This window comes from Rhinatrema bivittatum, chromosome 6 (genome assembly GCF_901001135.1).
Source record: "Rhinatrema bivittatum chromosome 6, aRhiBiv1.1, whole genome shotgun sequence".
Taxonomy (NCBI): Eukaryota; Metazoa; Chordata; class Amphibia; order Gymnophiona; family Rhinatrematidae; genus Rhinatrema; species Rhinatrema bivittatum.
The window spans coordinates 226,308,486-226,330,570 of NC_042620.1; positions in this window are offsets into that span (position 1 = coordinate 226,308,486).

Below are 22,085 nucleotides of genomic sequence, written 5' to 3' on the forward strand. Positions count from 1 at the left end.
ACTAAATTAGATACAGAATGAGGAGTCTGAACAATCTATATCCCTGTTTGTACAGATGCGAGTAATATGGTTTACTCTAGCTAACTCTGCAAAATATTTGCAGTGAAATAAGTGTTTTGAAAACAGCTTCTTCCTGCCCCACCTTCTCTCATCCCTCCTTTCCTTCTCTATTCCCTCCCACCACGATCCCTTTTTTCCCCCAGCCCTCTCTTCTCACCCTCTAGCCTGATCCCAGCATTCTTATGTCTTCACCATAGCCCGAGCCCAGCATTATTGCCACAGCTGACCCAGCACTCCACATTCTGAGGTTGACAGCAGCACTAATGCTCTTTTCCCTATTCTGCCTTTTTGAATCCTGAGGTCTGCATTGGTGATTCACCCAGTACAATGATTTCCTTCATACTCCATGGGCTGCTGCCTCTGCCTTATCGAGGTCACCTGGCTGGCTGTGCAAATATGTGTAGTCTGTAAATACCATGAGATATTCACAAACCTCTTATATTCCTGTTGCTTTGCATGTGCTGTTTTGTGGGGACTGCAAATATGCATGTGAACATTTTCTTTGTTTTCTTTTTCATTTTTTCCAGCTGTTTTATTACTTCATCAATTTTAAAAACAAATAATTAAAAAAAAAGAAACAAAACAAAACATTGAGCTTCTGCCCCATGCCCTCTGACCCTGTATAAATAAATAAATAAATAAATAGATGAATCACTCATAGGCTCTCCTCGCCCTCCTCCGATCACCCTCAGCCCCATTGGCCTGAAACTCTTACCCTATTTTTTCTTCACAAGTGAGGTTTTTTTTCACAGTGAGGTTGTTCATAATGTCATCAATAGACTGAGGCCAGTGCCATTGTTAATTTCTCCCATACAAGAAAATGTCACCAGACTGGGCCTGGCCGAAGCTAGCACCATTTTTTTTCAGCAAAATTAACATTGGCGCCAATCCCAATAGACTGACTTTACTTGCAATAGCTGTATCAATGGGGCTGAAGTAGGCAGGGATCATTCTTTCTCTGTAAAGAAAGAATAGGATAATAAGGTCAGAGGGAAGGGGAATGTCACCTGAAAGTAAGGAGGTGAGGAATTCCAATAGGGTGTTATTTTTCTTTTGCAGCAGTAGTGGCAGCCCAATTTAAAAAAATAAAAATAACAAGATTGAAAAGAAACAAAATTGTGTTTTGTTTTAAAAACAAAATTTCATTGATATTTATTTCCTATTTAATTTCAGACGAATGCACATCCCTAATATTTCATTGTCGATGTCTGTACTATGCAAACACCATGCACAGTTTGCAAAGTTCACCTGTTGACAATGAAATAGTGCATGGTAAAACCCCTCCGCCTATTGGTACCCATCAGAACTGGAAGAATCAGCCATGTTATCCAATTATGATATTGAAGCTTCTCTGCCAAAGTTGCACATTGCAAAATAACCATCAGGCATAGTCCACAGTCCAATGGCAAGTATGCTGTGCAAAGTGGTCTCCTGTATAAAAATCTTGGAATTGTGTGCTGGATGAAGATAACTCCTGATCAGAAATTTGTCAGTCATAGCATCCAATAATAGTGACACAGTTTCTCTGTCAAGTCTAGACTTTGAAACATAGCTGCTATGTGCTACTTCTGAGCCCAATCATTTTTGAGCTGTGCTGTCCTCGAACATAATTTGGTGGGTGATAGCATGTGCAATTTTATACCTTGCAAATAGCACATCCTAAAAGGTTTTTACTATGTACTATTTACAATGCATTCATGTTGTAAATCAAATAATGTGCACTGGAAGAATAATGCCCCTGATGGCCACAGCCAAGATTACATTGACAGATGCACAGAGTCCCCCAAGCGTATATACTGTATAGAATAGAATAGATATAGAAATATACTAGCAGAGACCTACCAAACATTTGCAGTCAAAATAATACTGTACCTTTATAGCAACAATTCAGTAAAATATTTCTAGTTATTCTTTCAAGTTGTATAAAGAGTACTTCTTTAACCCCTGCATCACATTGCTGGCAATGTTGGAGGAGCACGTGGAATTATATCAAGAGTTTAGAGGAGAACTGGATCCAGACACAGAAAGGTCTGCTGCCATACCAGGCCTTACCAAACTATTGTATGCCCTGCAATTTATGGCATCTGGATCATTCCAAACAGTTGAGGTCATTGGGGAAATGTCCCAAACATTTTCCCACTGTCTGGGCCAAGTCCTAAGAGCTGTATGCAGCCGCATTCATTATTACATAGATTCCTTTATGAAAGGCAGGAATTGCTGGACTTGAAGAGAGATTTTTATGCCAAATGTTCTGGGAGCTATTGACTGCACTCACAGAGTCATCAACCCACCCCATTGTAGGGAGAAATTCTAGCACAATGGAAAGCTCTTCCACTCCATCAATGTGCAAATGGTATGTGATGCTGGACTGCACATCCTTGATGAGGTCACCAGGTTCCTTGGAGCTGCACACAATTTCTTTATATTTAGGCAATCTGGCCTAAATATAACCATCATGGTTAGCTAATAGGTAAGAACAGGGCTTCTTTCTATCAACAGTCTCTAGCTATATCTTTATAACAAATGGCTGTGACATGGTGGGCTGTCAGCGATGTAACTGCATCAGTTAGATGACAAGTGGCTTGCACATACCATAGTGGTAGGGCCCAGGTTTCTCTCTCCATGCTGTAGAGGCCGGCTAATGTTGCATGCCCATGCAATGCAGTTTCCACTAATGAGAGTATGTCATAGAGCACCTCAGAGTTTCAACTTGTCAATTTTAAATAAGTGGCTGTTGAAATCCTCTCTCTTGGAACTGTTGAAATATCACTTGTCAACCAAAACCTTTTTGGTTCCACAATGCAGGGACTCCCAGGTCAGGTGTGCCATGTTAGTGCTCTATCTGCACCTCAGCTAACGATACCCATATCAGTATCTAGTCTGCAGTGCTTGTGCTCTGATAACTAGGATGTCAACCACAGTTTGTCTTGAACATAACAGGGAATCACAACTTCAATTTAAGCTGTAGGATGTGCTTTATCGGCCAATCCTATTCACTGTGTCATGTCTGATAAATATGTATCTCTGGAGGACAGATTTCAGAACTGCCAGGGACATGAGCAGACATACCATGAGGTTGATGTCTTTCTGCAATGACATGTGTGGAAGCTGTGAGGTACTGCTTCAGTGTTACAGGAGTGCTAGAACTGGGTAGAGTTTGCTTGGTTGTGAGTGATGTGCACATTGTGTAGGAACCCCAGATGCAGTTTTTCACTCTTGAAGATATGACACAGCATAATAAAGTGTTATAGCATACATATAGCGTAACAGTAAAAGGTAGCATGTACTTTTGGTTCTGAAATAGCCTTTTATGGTTTATGTCAAGCTATAGCTTAGCTTCTATATATTATAGCATGCTGTGGGTTGGCAGCGATATAACAGTCATAGTGGTGTGAGTGATGCAGCCATTTTATCATTGCTACAGGAGATTTGGGAAATGGTTGCAGGACATGGCTTCTCACACCTGTCGCTAATCCCAATACATCCATAGAGATGAGTTTCAATGAGGCCTTAGGTTCTACCTGCTGTGTCATTGAACACATCTTTGGAGTTCTAAATAATAGATTTTGCTGTTTGGACAAAACAAGGGGAACTTTAATGTATGGCCCAGTCAGAGTAGTAGAGATAGTGATAGTCTGCTGTGTATTTCATAATCTTTAAAATTTGCTGAAAACTTGGCTATTCAAAAATGCATATAACCTAACAAAAAAAATGTCAGAATGCAGAGAACCACAATATCACGGACAAAGATAAATAACTGAAAAATGAATATTAAGTAATAAGAGATTTTAAATATCTTAAGATAACTTACTGACTATTATGTGAATATTGTTGAAATAGAACTTCTGTTCTACAAACCTACTGTCATAGGGGGTTATTTTCTCTATAGACAATAGCTATAGTAGGGGTTACTGACTCTACATGTTACAGCCAGATTCCTGAGCTGACATCCATGTGCATCTGAAGATATCCACATATACATCTGAGTAATAGTCTCTAATGGGCATGCAAAGACTCAGGTGTCAGCACTGCATCATCAGTTTTTGAGGCAGTGCTGACATCTGAATGCACACATAGCAGGCCTTCACTTATAGCCTTTTTGGAAGCACATGTCCAACATCATGGTGATCCCAAACATCTCACAGGTCATTGCAAGCTTACATATTTCATAGGGCTTGCACTCAACCATACACAGCTGGGACCTGCTACATCGATGTAAACAAGCTGTCAACTCTTATGTACAGATGTTGAGGGCCTTGGCCCTTGCTCTGTCATATTGGTAATGTTAGCTGCACATGAAGGCTATTTAAGTATGCTTGTCTGACCAACTGAAGGTTGGATTAGGAATAAGATAGTATCAAGCCTTCACATGGTGTAGATAGAAACCTCTGAAATGTATAGACCATAGAGATGAGCTTCGTTTTTCTGTGTCGGGTTGAGTTTCAGTTCCAGTGCTTCGTGGAAAAAAATTGTTTCCCCACGGGTCATTTTTCGGAGAAACGGATAGGAAAAAACGAACCGGAAAAATGAATCGAAAAAAGAACAAATAAAAAAAAACAACCCACCCCAACCCTTCAAATTTACTTAATTACAACCCCCCCCCCCCCCCAGCATCCTGATCCCTCCCCAAGACTTACTAAAAGCCCTGGTGATCCAACGGGGTCCCGCGAGTGATGTCTCCCTCTTGGGCTGTCGGGCCTACCAGGAATCAAAATGGCGCCGGTGGCCCTTTGCCCTTACCATGTGACAGGGGCTACCAGTGCCATTGGTCAACCCCTGTCACATGGCAGGAGGAATGGATGGCCTGCCATTTTGATTCCTGGCAGGCCCGACGACCAGACAGCCTGAGAGGGAGAGATCGCTCGGGGATCTCGCTGGACCACCAGGGCTTTTAGTATGTCTTGGGGAGGGATTGGGATGGGTGGGGGGATTGTAATAAAGTAAATTTGAAGGGTTGGGGTAGGTTTTTTTTAAATAAATGTGCCCCCCCACCCCCCGCACTAACCCAAAAAATGAATTTTTCCCGAAGTTCGGGGAAAGTCCGTTTTGGGGTTTGGATCCCCCGAACCAGGATGAATTAGGCAATTTTGTTGAAATTGCCTAATTCGTGATAAACAACTACACATCTCTAACAGACCATTGTTTCTTTTGTGATAACAATAACAGAACCCACAAGTAACATAACAAAACGTTCACCTCATTGAAGTCAAGGCAAAGCTGTGCTGGAAGCTATAGACTTAACCTGACAAGTCACGGGTAACCATAGGGAAATTTGTAGATATCAGAAACCAGCCAAGATATTTGCCTATCCAGGTTTGGGCTATTCATATTAGGGATGTGAATCATTTTTAAAACATTTAAATATTGCATGATATTTCTTAATTCGTTATAAATCGGGTAAAACATGAAACACTTTTTCCACAAATTTTCGTGAAAATCACTTTTCGGGTTTATTTTTGTTATTTTTTGTTACTTTTTGTTAATTTTTGTTAGTACGCGCTAACGGGAGACAGCGCGCGCTAATTCCCGTTAGTGCTCACTAAGCCGAAAAACGATTTATTACTAAAAAAAAAATGCCGATCCACGGGAAAACAAGATTTTCCCGCGGCCACACGAACCCGAAAGCACAAACGATCGGGCACCCGATGCACATCCCTAATTCATAATGTCCAGCTTTATGTATGTCAATGGAAAATCTGCAGAGTTGTTTGTCCAGATTGCTAGTATCAGTTGTAGTCCTTATCCTATATGTGGCCACCTTTAAAACACATAGGCTGAGGACTCCAAGGGGAGACATGCTTTCGTTATTGTCATCTCCCAAGCAGAGGCACAACTTTCAGGTGCATACAGGTTTGAGGCCCTTGCTTTTCTACTTGACTGCCATACAGGAGTTGGAAAAGACATGTTATTTCAAAACTTGTGGTCAACATAGCAAAGTTGCAATCTTATTTGATATATCTCTTGTGGTGTTAGTGCTTTTTAGATGTTGTGGATACCGAGGCCAAGACAGGCGTGCTGATAGACTCAAAATCAATAGCTCTGTGTAATGCATTAGGGTAAGAGAAGGTGTTGTCAGCTGATGACCTCATGAGCCTACAACAAGACTTTTGCTGAAGATTGCCACAGTGAAAAAGCATAGCCAATCTGCTCCCAGAGGTATCTTGTGGAAGGTATGATGTCCTCTGCACTTTCCATTGATGTTTTGTTGAAATACATGCATCCTCTGGTACCAGAGGCCTGGAGGGGGCCATGTCTGTTACAAGAAAGAATCAGTGTGCATATATACTTCATATAGATGTCTGTCAGGCTGCATGGTGTGAATCTTCTATGAGTAGTTAAGATTGACCACCTCATTAGCAGCTAGTGTCAAGCTTGGCACAGACATCATTGATGTTTGCTGATGAATAGGCCAGGAACAGCAATTTAGTGCCTCTGTAGGTTACCAAAGTTCTGGAGGGAATCTGTAAATAACAATTTCCTAACGTGTGTGCGTGTGTGTCTATATGTGTGTGTGTGTGTGCGTGTGTGTCTGTCTGTCTGTCTGTGTGTCTAGATGAATGATGTGTTTTGTAAGCCTCTGTCTATATCTGTGTCCCGGGGTGGTGTAGGTCTCAGTTTTCTTACCACATCAATGCATACACTAGAGCATACACAATGTGTGCCCCCAATTAGCACATGCTGGTTTTATCTACAAGCAATTCTGTGCTTCCACTCTTTAGGAAAATAGTCTCACACAATGTAACCTAACATTCCAACTTTGCCTGTCCCTGTTTAATTATTCAAACAAGAAGGGGTTGATAACATTGGCAGCATAAGAGCTCAAACTGGCAGTGCCACTTTGACCGATGATTATGAAATAGTGTTGATATCTGGCTATATTTGCCCTTATATAGCCACACCTTAACAACTCCCACAATATAGCTTGGGTGATGTGCCACACAGACAGAGACCTTCGTACTTATAAGGCAAAGTGGGAGCTGGGTGTATAACTTAGTGGTCTGGGAGGTCATCAGTGGCCTTACAGCTGGTGCTAGTTAAGTAAACAATATCTTGTTCCCAGACTTTCAAAGTTTCCCCTTAAATGGATGTGTGTGCATTCACCACTGCTCACCGGGTAACTATGTGAAATGTAATGGCTTCTTGAGCATAGAGATCACATATTACGGTGCTAAGAAGAACTTATATTAGCTAGGGATGTGAATCGTTTTTTGACGATTTAAAATATCGAACGATATATTTTAAATCGTCAAAAATCATTAGAGGCGATATTTAATAGGAATTCCCCAGATTTATCGTCAAAAATCGGAAATCAGGGGAAGGGGGAGGGGAAGGGGGAGGGCGGGAAAACCGGCACAGTAAAACATCCCTAAAACCCACCCTGACCCTTTAAAATAAATCCCCCACCCTCCCGAACCCCCCCCCCAAAATGTCTTAAATTACCTGGGGTCCAGTGGGGGGGGGTCCCGTTGTGATCTTCCACTCTCGGGCGTCGGGTGCGTTGATAGAAAATGGCGCCGGCGCTACCTTTGTCCTGTCATATGACAGGACAAAAGTAGCGCCGGCGCAATTTTGGTTCCTGTTCCCCGATGTCACGAGCGTAGGAGATCGCTCCCGGACCCCCGCTGGACCCCCAGGGACTTTTGGCCAGCTTGGGGGGGCCTCCTGAGCCCCACAAGACTTGCCAAAACTCCAGCGGGGGTCCGGGAACGACCTCCTGCACTCGAATCGTGTTGCCGTACGGCCGGCGCCATTTTGCTGTATGGCAATATGGCCGGCGCCATTTTAAGCAAAACGGCGCCATTTTAAGCCGTACAGTAAAATGGCGCCGGCCGTACGGCAACACGATTCGAGTGCAGAAGGTCGTTCCCGGACCCCTGCTGGACTTTTGGCAAGTCTTGTGGGGGTCAGGAGGCCCCCCCAAGCTGGCCAAAAGTCCCTGGGGGTCCGGGAGCGATCTCCTATGCTCGTGACATCAGGGAACAGGAACCAAAATGGCGCCGGCGCTACCTTTGCCCTGTCATATGACAGGGCAAAGGTAGCGCCGGCGCCATTTTCTATCAACGCGCCCGACTCCCGAGAGTGGAAGATCACAACGGGACCCCCCCACTGGACCCCAGGTAATTTAAGACATTTTGGGGGGGTTCGGGAGGGTGGGGGATTTATTTTAAAGGGTCGGGGTGGGTTTTAGGGATGTTTTAGTGTGCCGGTTTTCCCGCCCTCCCCCGATTTACGATTTACACGATATTTAAAAACACAAAATCGCGACGATCCGATTCCCTCCCCCCCAGCAGAAATTGATCGGTAAGACGATCGATCACACGATACACATCTCTAATATTAGTATCTATTTGGTTTTTTTTAAGGATGATACTGCTAACTGCATCAGCAGTTAAGTATCATATCTCAATATGAGGGTTCAAGACCTGCTGTACCTGTGCCTTGGATTAATAGCACATCTCAGCACCGGCCTGTATGCATGATATATGCTAGACACTGTGTGTGTGTCTGCCTGTGGGTTTTGTGGCTTGCTATGGTTTATGAGGGATCTGGTTGTTGGGTGCCTTTGTCTCTCAATTACTCTCATTGTGTGGGTCTCACTGTAAGTATGTCTGAGTGTCTGTGTCACTCTCTGGCAATCAGAGTATGTGGGGGAATATGCTCCCTGAGTGATAACTTGCAGCCTGTAGGCCTATGTATATATGTCATTGGCATCTTGTATGCAAGAATAAGATATAGGCTGAAGGGTCCTTTCCATCAATGTGAAGCTATTTAGCTGCATTGGCATTAGCTGACATGTTTTAATGATATGCCCCAAAACACACACATATGTTCATGAAGTTAAGAACATAAGAACATGCCATACTGGGTCAGACCAAGGGTCCATCATGCCCAGCAACCTGTTTCCAACAGTGGCCAATCCAGGCCATAAGAACCTGGCAAGTACCCAAAAACTAAGTCTATTCCATGTTACCGTTGCTAGTAATAGCAGTAGCTATTTTCTAAGTCAACTTAAAGCAGGTAATGGACTTCTCCTCCAAGAACTTATCTAATCATTTTTTAAACACAGCTATACTAACTGCACTAAACACATCCTCTGGCAACAAATTCCAAAGTTTAATTGTGCACTGAGTAAAAAGAACTTTCTCCGATTATTTTTAAATGTGCCACATGCTAACTTCATGGAGTGCCCCCTAGTCTTTCTATTATCCGAAAGAATAAATAACCAATTCATATCTACCCGTTCTAGACCTCTCATGATTTTAAACACCTCTATCATATTTCCCCTCAGCCATCTCTTCTCCAAGCTGAAAATTCCTAACCTCTTTAGTCTTTCCTCATAGGGAAGCTGTTCCATTCCCCTTATCATTTTGGTAGCCCTTCTCTGTACCTTCTCCATCACAATTATATCTTTTTTGAGATGCGGCGACCAGAATTGTACACAGTATTCAAGGTGTGGTCTCACCATGGAGCGATACAGAGGCATTATGACATTTTCTGTTTTATTCACCATTCCCTTTCTAATAATTTCCAACATTCTGTTTGCTTTTTTGACTGCCGAAGCACACTGAACCAATGATTTCAGTGTGTTATCCACTATGACGCCTAGGTCTCTTTCTTGGGTTGTAGCAACTAATATGGAACCTAACATTATGTAACTATAGCATGGGTTATTTTTCCCTATATGCATCACCTTGCACTTACCCACATTAAATTTCATCTGCCATTTGGATGCCCAATTTTCCAGCCTCTCAGAAGACCAAGTAGTTAATGTATATTTCAAGTACGCTTCTGACTAAAGATTTATCCTATTACAGCATTAGGTGCTAGACCCAGACAGAAGGTCCATGGTTTGGTCAGAGGTGATATATCTTCACAAAAGAAGAGGCCAGTGGTTTGTAATAGCTGTGCTATGACATGAGCATAGCTATACAACCTACTGGTCACCAACTGAGTGAAGACATTACTACATCACTTTTAGCCAAGCATTTCTACATATATTCCACTTGACAGCATATTGAGGTGAACACTAGCTAGATAGTGTACATCTCACATACATGTTCACATACCAAATAGATAGCAAAGAGTATGATCTGGGGAGAAGGCAACACAAGCCATTTCTGAAGCTCCACAGTAAGGTGTTTCATGAATTGCTCTTGCTGCTCTTCTTTGGGAGCATACAATTAGCATTCCTTTTTAAAGCCCAGGCCACATGGTCTTGCATGTGAGAAATTTCCCTAGTTGGAATGGCCAAATGAACTAAGAATATAAGACCATAAGAACATGCCATTCTGGGTCAGACCAAGGGTCCATCAAAGCCCAGCAACCTGTCTCTAACAGTGGCCAACCCAGGCCATAAGAAACTCGCAAGCACCCAAAAACTAAGTCTATTCCATGCTACTGTTGCTAGTAATAGCAGTGGCTATTTTTAAGTCAACTTAGTTAATAGCAGGTAAGGAACTTCTTCTCCAAGAATTTATCCAATCGTTTTTTAAACCCAGCTACACTAACTGCTCTAACTACATCCCCTGGCAACAAATTCCAGAATTTAATTGTGGGTTGAGTGAAAAAGATCTTTCTCCAATTAGTTTTAAATGTGCCACATGCTAACTTCATGAAGTGCCCCCTAGTCCTTCTATTATCTGAAAGAGTAAATAACCGATTCACATTTACCCATTCTAGATCTTTCATGATTTTAAACACCTCTATCATATCCCCCCTCAGCCACCTCTTCTCCAAGCTGAAAGGTTCTAACTCTTTCCTCATAGGGGAGCTGTTCCATCCCCTTTATCATTTTGGTTGCCCTTCTCTGTACCTTTTCCATGGCAACTATATCGTTTTTGAGATGTGGCGACCAGAACAGTACACAGTATTCAAGGTGTGGTCTTACCATGGAATGATACAGAGGCATTATGACATTTATCATTTTATTCACCATTCCCTTTCTAATAATTTCCAACATTCTGTTTGCTTTTGTGACTGTCGCAGCACACTGAACCAATGATTTCAATGTGTTATCCACTATGACGCCTAAATTTCTTTCTTGGGTGATAGCTCCTAATATGGAACCTAACATTGTGTAACTATAGCCTGGGTTATTTTTCCCTATATGCATCACCTTGCACTTATCCACATTACATTTCATCTGCCATTTGGATGCCCAATTTTCCAGTCTCACAAGGTCTTCCTGCAATTTATCACAATCTGCTTGTGATTTAACTACTCTGAATAATTTTGTATCATCTGCAAATTTGATTATCTCTCTTGTCATATTTCTTTCCAGATCATTTATAAATATATGGAAAAGTACGGGTCCCAATACAGATCCCTGAGGCACTCCACTGCCCACTCCCTTCCACTGAGAAAATTGTCCATTTAATCCTACTCTCTGTTTCCTGTCTTTTAACCAGTTTGTAATCCACAAAAGGACATCACCACCTATCCCATGACTTTTTACTTGTCCTAGAAGTCTCTCATGAGATACTTTGTCAAACGCTTTCTGAAAATCCAAATACACTACATCTACTGTTTCACCTTTATCTACATGTTTATTAACTCCTTCAAAAAAGTGAAGCAGATTTGTGAGGCAAGACTTGCATTGGGTAAAGCCTTGCTGACTTTGTTCTATTAAATCATGTCTTTCTATGTGTTATGTGATTTTGATATTTACAACACTTTCCACTATTTTTCCTGGCACTGAAGTCAGGCTAACTGGTCTGTCTTTCCCAGAGTGCCCCTGGAGCCCTTTTTAAATATTGGGGTTACATTAGCCACCCTCCAGTCTTCAGGTACAATGGATAATTTTAATGATAGATTACAAATTTTTACTAATAGGTCTGAAATTTCATTTTTGAGATCCTTCAGAACCCTGGGGTGTATACCATCTGGTCCATGTGATTTACTACTCTTCAGTTTGTCAATCAATCCTACCACATCTTCTAGGTTCACCGTGTTTTGGTTCAGTCATAAGAACATAAGAACATAAGAAATTGCCTCACTGGGTTAGACCAAGGTCCCATCAAACCCAGCATCCTGTTTCCAACAGAGGCCAAACCAAGCCACAAGAACCTGGCAATTACCCAAACACCAAGAAGATCCCATGCTACTGATGCAATTAATAGCAGTGGCTATTTCCTACATAAACTTGATTAATAACAATTAATGGACTTCTCCTCCAAGATCTTATCCAAACCTTTTTTGAACCCAGCTACAATAACTGCACTAACCACATCCTCTGGCAACACATTCCAGAGCTTAATTGTGTGTTGAGTGAAAAATAATTTTCTCCGATTACCCATGAAAACCTCCAGTACGGGTATCTCCCCAAAATCCTCTTCAGTAAACACAGAAGCAAAGAATTTGTTTAATCTTTCTGTGATGGCCTTACCTTCTCTAAGTGCCCCTTTAACCCCTGATCATCTGACTCCCTCACAGGCTTTCTGCTTCAGATATATTTAAAAAAGTTTTTACTGTGAGTTTTTGCCTTTATGGCCAACTTCTTTTCAAATTCGCTCTTAGCCTGTCTTATCGATGTCTTACATTTAACTTGCCAACGCGTATGCATTATCCTATTTTCTTCTGTTGTATCCTTCTTCCAAAGTTTGAATGAAGATCTTTTAGCTAAAATAGCTTCTTTCACCTCACCTTTTAGCCATGCCTGTAATCATTTTGCCTTCCTTCCACCTTTCTTAATGTGTGGAATACATCTGGTCTGTGCTTCTGGGATGGTATTTTTTAACAATGACACACCTCTTGAACACTTTTTACCTTTGTAGCTGCTCCTTTCAGTTTTCTTCTAACTATTTTTCTCATTTTATCAAAGTTTCCCTTTTGAAAGTTTAGCACGAGAGCCGTGGATTTGCTTACTGTCCCCCTTCCAATCATGATTTCAAATTTTATCATATTATGATCACTATTGTCAAGCGGCCCTACCACCATTACCTCTCTCACCAAATCCTGTACTCCACTGAGAATTAGATCTAAAATTGTTCCCTCTCTCATCGATTCCTGAACCAATTGCTCCATAAAACTGTCATCTATTCCTTCCAGGAACTTTATCTCTCCAGCATGTCCCGATGATATATTTACCCAGTCAATATTGGGGTAATTGGCATTACTCACCTGTGCTAAACCTTTCAGCGGCAGAAAACAAATTGTTAGATGTCCTCATTTCAGTAGCCATCCATTTGATACTCTCATTCTGGAAGCACAGTGAATTCCTTAGTGATCATTTCTGGTGGAATTCTGTATGTTTGTATTCTCAAAATGAAAAAGCAACCCCGATGAAGAACCAACAGCTGGCCAGTTGGTGTCAGGTGTGGAAATTGCTTTATGATTATACCAATACTAATACTTGAAGCACATTTCAATGGTGATCAACATTCCTTATGACAATCAATGTTCCTTGCAATACTATTTAGATCTCAGCTGTTTAATGGGTGTTTCCAACTTCTGAAGATATAACCCCTTAAGTGGTGTTGGTTTTTGTATTTGTATACATTTTTTATTTGTCTTTTTGCTTTAATACCCCTGTATCTGTGCTCTTACTGTATTTTTGAAACTTCAATTAAGAAATCTGAACTAAAAAAAAAAAAAAACAAGAAAAGAAAATGAAAAGAAAGGAAAATGGTACATGCATAGTTCTATAACTCAAATCTTCTATCTTTAGAGATTCCAATAACCAAGTTTATATTAATTTATACAAAGAAAATCAAAGAAAAATTAAGCAGCATAGAAACTTTATCTTCTTTAATGCAAGAGTATTCATTTGAACAAGACAATAGAACAATAATATATTGCCATGTATTTTGCAATCTATAACCTATTTTTGTTAACTTTATATTTTTCCTTGATGCCTCCTGGGAAAAGTATTCATTAGTATATGAAGTGCCAGCAGAACTCACCCAGGTGCATCATTTCTTTCCTGGGGGAAGTCTAAAATTTACATTCTTTTCTCCCATGAGGCAATGAACGTGCATAGAAAAATGAGTAAGGAATTTAATATAAAGTACCACATATCAAAGAAAAAAAACCTGTTTAAGCAGGTGGAAACCAGAAATTATGACATGTGAAAAATATACACAATAAGCTTAAAAACTTGACCCACTTTTAACAAAATATTAAGTAAACATCAATTTATGAGCTAAATGTTTAGTTCTAAAGTTCAGCTATGATAACCTCTCAGAAATATATAACTATTTTTGCCCTTTAAATGAAATATTGCTTTTATTAAGTGCAATGTAACATTCATATTGGGATACCATTGGCATATTTCTTTTATGCATGTTATAAATAAATTTAAATTGGAGTTAAATTGTTTAATATTAGCAGATATTGTTCAAATTGGTCGTCAGTCAGAATTCCCCTACAAATCATGATCCATGAATCATGTTTTGAAACTTTCTAGGTTATGAATGATCTTCCAGCTCACACAAGATTTGATTCATTTGCAAAGTATCGGCCTTCCTTTGTTGAATGATGCCAGACATTCAGGTTTTTCTTTGTGTCAACTACAGTAAAAGGGTTTGTTTGAGGGATATGTGGGACTAATAATAATGTATTTACCACAACCATAACAATCATGTTTGGGGATGTGCAGCTCCGCTGTGAGGCCTGTAGCGATGGGGATGCCGAGGGAGGCCGCAGTGAGCGACAGGGACGCCGGGGGATAGCGGCAGCAGGTAAGCCTGCGCTAGTGGATGGTAATACCAGGTGAGCAGGCCCAGTCATGGCACCCATGTGGCTGGGACTCACAACACCAACCTGGTCCTTAAGAGTTTAATCATCCATACAATTGCATAATATGAATTAATCTATCAGGACAATGCACTCCAACTAAATATACAGTATATTCCTGCTTAGGACAGAAACATCTTTGAGTAGTTTATTGTACTTTATAGCTCTCATTATTTTCTATGAGAGAAAAAAATGTCATTTTTATTTTAATTTCCTGCTATTGAATATCATGGAAGCCAGACCATGCCATCCTGGAATGAAATATGAGAGAGGTGTCAGGAATGATATTTTAAATGTTCCTGTTTCTGAACTTTTTCTCACCAATGTTCTTTTGTATTGTGGCTTACCAGATCATATTAGTTATAGTTATATATATTCTTAATTCTTATGAATGCATGCCACATGGTTTTATGTTTTCTTACACATACATTACCTTCATCTATGCTGTATATTGTCTGTGAATGCAGTTATATAATCTAGATCAAAAACCACTAGAACAAAGAAAGTGCAGGAAACCAAGAGGGAAATAAACAAAACTATAGATAGTAGAGATGTGAATTTGTTTGAAATAAATGGACAAAACATAATGAATGAACCAATATTCGTTTCATTTTTGGTCCCCCAAAGAAATGGATCCCACAAATGAAACACTAAACTTTGTCTCATTTGTTTATGTTTCCCATTCATTTTTATGGCCCTTTGAAATCTATGGCTCTACTTTACATAAATAAACAGGTGCAAGTAACTTAGCAACAGCTTTTACCTGTGTGATCTCACCAGCTTGGCAAAGCCAAGGCTGGACAATGAGACCAGCCAGAAGAGAAACCATGGAACAGCATTTTATAATAGCCTCCCCTATAGCTGCTATCTGGATCAAGTGATGACGATCCACTCCCAATGTAAAGTCTGATAGGCCAATGCAGCAATTTGGCATTAAAACACTATGCACTGGATTTCAGTGCACAGTTTTAATGCTCAGATTAATTTATTTTTAACTTTCAATGCAGCAATCTATGATATGCTAATATTTCAGAAGTTAAAAAAATGGGCTTCCTTTAAAATGTACCTTTGGCAGAGACCAAATGCACATTTTAACTTATGAAGAGGAGGGAGGAGCATCCCTGACAGTGCTGCCACTTAGCTGAATAAGTATAGACTTATCCGGTAGAGATGTGAATCGTTTTAGGACGATTAAAATTATCGTCCGATAATTTTAATATCGTCTTAAACCGTTATGGAACACAATACAATAGAGATTCTAACGATTTATCGTTATAAATCGTTAGAATCGTGAGCCGGCACACTAAAACCCCCTAAAACCCACCCCCGACCCTTTAAATTAAATCCCCCACCCTCCCGAACCCCCCCCAAATGAGTTAAATAACCTGCGGGTCCAGCGGCGGTCCGGAACGGCAGCGGTCCGGAACGGGCTCCTGCTCCTCAATCTTGTTGTCTTCAGCCGGCGCCATTTTCCAAAATGGCGGCGAAAAATGGCGGCGGCCATAGACGAACACGATTGGACGGCAGGAGGTCCTTCCGGACCCCCGCTGGACTTTTGGCAAGTCTCGTGGGGGTCAGGAGGCCCCCCACAAGCTGGCCAAAAGTTCCTGGAGGTCCAGCGGGGGTCAGGGAGCGATTTCCCGCCGCGAATCGTTTTCGTACGGAAAATGGCGCCGGCAGGAGATCGACTGCAGGAGGTTGTTCAGCGAGGCGCCGGAACCCTCGCTGAACGACCTCCTGCAGTCGATCTCCTGCCGGCGCCATTTTCCGTACGAAAACGATTCACGGAGGGAAATCGCTCCCTGACCCCCGCTGGACCTCCAGGAACTTTTGGCCAGCTTGTGGGGGGCCTCCTGACCCCCACGAGACTTGCCAAAAGTCCAGCGGGGGTCCGGAAGGACCTCCTGCCGTCCAATCGTGTTCGTCTATGGCCGCCGCCATTTTTCGCCGCCATTTTGGAAAATGGCGCCGGCTGAAGACAACAAGATTGAGGAGCAGGAGCCCGTTCCGGACCGCTGCCGTTCCGGACCGCCGCTGGACCCGCAGGTTATTTAAGTCATTTGGGGGGGTTCGGGAGGGTGGGGGATTTAATTTAAAGGGTCGGGGGTGGGTTTTAGGGGGTTTTAATGTGCCGGTTTTGCGATTTTTCGATTTTTCACGATTTTTCACGATTTTTCACGATATTTTACCCCCCCAAACGGCAACAATACGATTCCCTCCCCCTCCCAGCCGAAATCGATCGTTAAGACGATCGAGGACACGATTCACATCCCTATTATCCGGCTATCTGTCAAAGTTTGTCACTGTCACTTATCCAGATAAGTAATCACATTAAGTAGTGGCAACCACACCAAATAGCTGGATAGGTCCTGACTTATTTGGGTAAGTAGCAGCAACAAACCTTGCCACTTACCAAGATACACTTACCATCTCATCCCTTAGACACAATTCCTACTAACCTTCTCATCGCAATAAGAAACTCCATATCAAAACCAATTGCAGACATCATTAACTGCTCTCTCTCCCAGGGTCTAGTTCCTGACCAACTTAAATTAGCCATTCTCAAACCTCTACTTAAAAAACCTAACCTTCCAACCACAGATCCAGCTAACTTCCGCCCAATAGCTAATCTGCCATTGATCGCCAAAATTATGGAAAAGATAGTCAATAAACAACTATCTGAATATTTGGAAGAAAACAACATTCTTGTATCTTCCCAGTATGGCTTTCGGAAATCGTTAAGCACTGAATCTCTCCTTATCTCTCTTACCGATTCTATTCTATCTAATATGGACAAAAAACAACCACATCTTTTGATACTACTAGATCTCTCTGCAGCCTTTGACACTGTCAACCATTCATCTCTATTAAAATGTCTGGCAGATATAGGCATTAAAGGAACAGTCTTCAGCTGGTTCAAATCCTTCCTAGCAAATAGACAATTCAAAGTAAAGATTAACAACAAAGAATCACAACCGATCCCTTCCAACCGGGGGGTCCCTCAGGGTTCCTCCCTTTCCCCTACCCTCTTCAACATTTACCTCTTACCTCTATGTCATCTACTTACTAAACTAAACCTAACTCACTATCTATACGCGGATGACATCCAGATACTCATCCCAATCTCAGAATCCTTACAAAAAACCTTGGCTCACCGGAACAATTGTTTGCAACAGATCAATCATCTTCTCTCCAGCCTTTGCCTCATTCTTAACAACAACAAAACTGAGATCCTAATCATCAATCAAGACATCAACATCAAACTTCTAAACCCAGCTGACCTACTCAACTCATCCACTCCCATATTAAATCACTCACCACATGTTCGAGATCTAGGTATCATGCTAGACAATCAGCTCAATTTTAAAAAATTCATAAGCACAACCACCAAAGACTGTTTTTATAAGTTACAAGTCTTAAAAAAATTGAAGCCTCTTCTTTATTTCAACGATTTTCGGATGGTCCTACAAGCCATTATTCTATCAAAAGTCGACTATTGCAATTCGCTTCTCTTTGGCCTTCCATATTCATCCATCAAACCCCTCCAAATGCTACAGAACTCTGCAGCCAGAATCCTTACCAATACGAATAAAAGAGATCACATCACCCCCATTCTCAAGCTCCTCCACTGGCTGCCTATAAAGCAAAGGATCCTATATAAAGTACTCACCGTAATTCATAAATCCATTCACAATATCTCTCCTCTTCAATTATGTAACCAACTACGCCCTCACTCCTCCTCTAGACCCATCAGAGGAGCATATAAAGGCACACTCTATGTACCTTCAACAAAATCCTCGCATCATAAACGTGCCATATCTACAGCAGGCCCCATTCAATGGAATGCGCTCCCACCAGACATTCGGCTTGAGTTCTGCCACTCTTCATTCAAAAAAAAACTTAAAACCTGGCTCTTTAGCCAAGCTTTTCCAGGACCATGATCATCATTTTTTCCCCTCCAACCAGCAAGAACATATCTTCTTCACAAACCCCCATTTTCCATACCACTACCTACTTCGGTATCTAATCTCTTGCTGCAGGACACTTGAGACTTTCTCACTTATACGTTATAATTTTTATGCTCAATAAGACCTGTCAACTTAATTGTTTAAGTCTTTTTTTTTTTTTTTTTTTTCTCCTTTATCTTTTGGTCATCAATGTTACAACGTTATTGTTAAATTTTGAACTTATGTACACTGTTCCAAGTTTCATAACCTTGTTCTATGTAATGCCTTTTGGCAATTTTCATGTTCTGTTTCAATGTAAACCGATGTGATCTTTATTTCATATAGGAACACCGGTATATAAAAATCTAAAAATAAATAAATAAATAAATATGTCAGTTCTTATCCATGAAGTGTGTTTGTCATTCTTTTCTGTTTTTTTTATTGGTTTTAAGTGCCAGTGCAGTAGCACTGGAAACTTAACTCAATCTCTGACCCTGGAGTTAATTTTTCAATGCTAAGAAAACTTTGGCCAGGCAAGTACATCTCTTTACATTGGCGAGTAATGCATAAAGTCCTCATTTGCATGGGATTTCCATACGAGGTCACTAAGTAGTACTCCCCTTTTGGAAAGTTCATTCTGTGAGCGTAAAACACCTTGCTGCATAAGCAGTAAAGTTTACACTCACAAAAAGAACATTCAAATATAAGGCAAAGCTATGCATTGACCAGAACGCACCTTTCTGCATTGGCCTGTCAGAATATACAAGAAGCTCTGTATTTCCTCTCTAGTTCTTAGAGGATAAAGACATGCTACTGGAAGCTGTCACAGAGTTTCAAGAAAGCTTACAAACTTTTCTATTTGGCACCGGTAAAAGAATGTTTCAGCTTTTCTCTGTACTGCAGTGGTCTCACACATTTACAGGTATATTTTAAAAGCCCAGTGCACAACAAAAGCAGGAAATACGCGCACAAGTTGGGCTGGTGCCGCCAAGCAGATTTTATAAGTTGCCCATGGACTCTCGTATCTCCTGCTGTGCGCACAAGTGAAAAGTTTCCAAAAATGGGTGGAGCGTAGGCATAGTCTGGACATGGCATGGACATGTTATGGCCAAAAATGTGCACACATATACTTACACGCAAGGGTGCACGCCATGGTCCCCTGCTGTTTAAATTTATTTCTGCTATGGAGGATGTGTAAGTACAAAACCAATAAAAACTAGGCTAGTCAGTTGGCTTTTAAGGGTTGGGGCTCGGGGAAAGGGAAGCTAATAAATAAGGGGGGTTTGGAAGTACTATCCCTAAACTGGGTGAACTGGGTACAAACTGGGAAAACACAGTATGTTTTTGGCGAGTGTCCCTTATAAAATTACTCCCACTTACGCAGGAGAGGTGACATTTACGTGTACATGTCCTTATAAAATTGTGCGTACATGTACAAGTGTTCAATCTATTTTATAATATGAGGGCATATGCACGCATATGTTATATAGTGGCTGCATCACTAGACATGAGCCAGCATACACACATACATGTGTGCCTGTGCGGCTGTTTAAAATTCATCATCCCTCTCTGCTAGAGAGGCAGTGCATTTCCTGATGAGTGTGAGTTTTCTCTTATTGGGGGAGAGTAAGTATTGGGAGACAGTGTGGAGATTTCAGTTGCAGCAGTGCTAGTGATTTCTTTTTGTTTTTTTCTCTTGACAGCAGTGAGATGATCAGTGCACAATCAGATACTAAATAGAATAGTCTTACCAGTTTATTAGTGTTTAAAAGTTTTTTGTCATCACTAGGACACACAACACAGCCCATTTACACTGTAAATGTGTCTATGTGTACAACAGACAGTTGTCCATATAGTGAGTTGTACTGTCAGTGGGAGTATACTGCAGTTACAGTATCATTTGTAATATCCAAATCCCCAGTAGACAATACATTTCAGCAAATTACATCATATTAAGAAAAGGGAGAAGAGGGAATGTTGGCAGGGTTGGCATCTTTGGCTGGGGTAGCAATAAAAAAAGGCAGCCCTGCACCTAAATTGAAGAGGAACTTTTTAAAGTCCTGAATCACAGGAAAGGAAGAAAATGCCATACTGGGCAGACCAAGGGTCCATCAAGCCCTGCATCCTGTCTCCAAACCAGGCCATAAGAATCTGGCAAGTTCCCAAAAACTAATTCTATCCCATGTTACTGCTGCTAGTAATAGCATTGGCTATTTTCTAAGTCAACTTAATTAATTAATAGTAGTTAATGGACTTCTCCTCCAAGAACTTATCCAATACATTTTTAAACCCAGCTACACTAACTGCACTAACCACATCCCCTGGCAACAAATTCCAGAGCTTAATTGTACATTGAGTAAAAAAGAACTTCATGGAGTGCCCCCTAATCCTTCTATAATTCGAAAGAGTAAATAACTGATTCACATTTATCTATTCTAAACCTCATATGATTTTAAACACCTCTATCAATCCCCCCTCAGCCATCTCTTCTCCTAGCTGAAAAATCCTAACCTCTTTAGTCTTTCCTCATAGGGGAGCTGTTCCATCCCCTTTATGCCAGGTTCTTATGGCCTGGATTGGCCACTGTTGGAAACAGGATACTGGGCTTGATGGACCCTTGGTCTGACCCAGTATGGCATGTTCTTATGTTCTTATGTTCTTATCATTTTGGTTGCATTTCTCTGTACCTTATCCATCGCAACCATATCTTTTTGAGATGCAGTGACCAGAATTGTACACAGTATTCAAGTTGCGGTCTCACCATGGGGCGATACAGAGGCATTATGACATTTTCCATTTTATTCACCATTCCCTTTCTAATAATTCCCAACATTCTGTTTGCTTTTTTTGACTGCCGCAGCACACTAAACCAATGATTTCAATATGTTATCCACTATGATGCTTAGATCTCTTTCTTGGGTGGGTTATGGTTTATTAGTTTTATATACTGTCACATCAGTAAAAACCTTCACAACAGTTTACATACAAATAACAGGAAGAAAAGGTAATAACAGCTAAAATACTATCAAAGAGAAGAATATACAATAGCTTATATATAGATGTTAAATATAAAGTGGTAGCTCAATGGAGAAGAAATTGAAATATGGAGAGCATGTGCCACTACTACCTAGTCCTGTCTTTCATTTTGGAGCAGAGGGAAAATATGGGAGAGCCATGTAAGACTGGCAGTAGCAGAAGAAGGAAATGGACAGAGGTAGGACATGTGCAACAGCCAAAACCAGTTACTGTCTCTTCTACATTGGTTCCTGCTTCTGAGGCAATGGAGACAGTATTTTCAACAACTGATTCTGAGAAAGATTCTCTGAATTAAAAATTGAGGAGTTA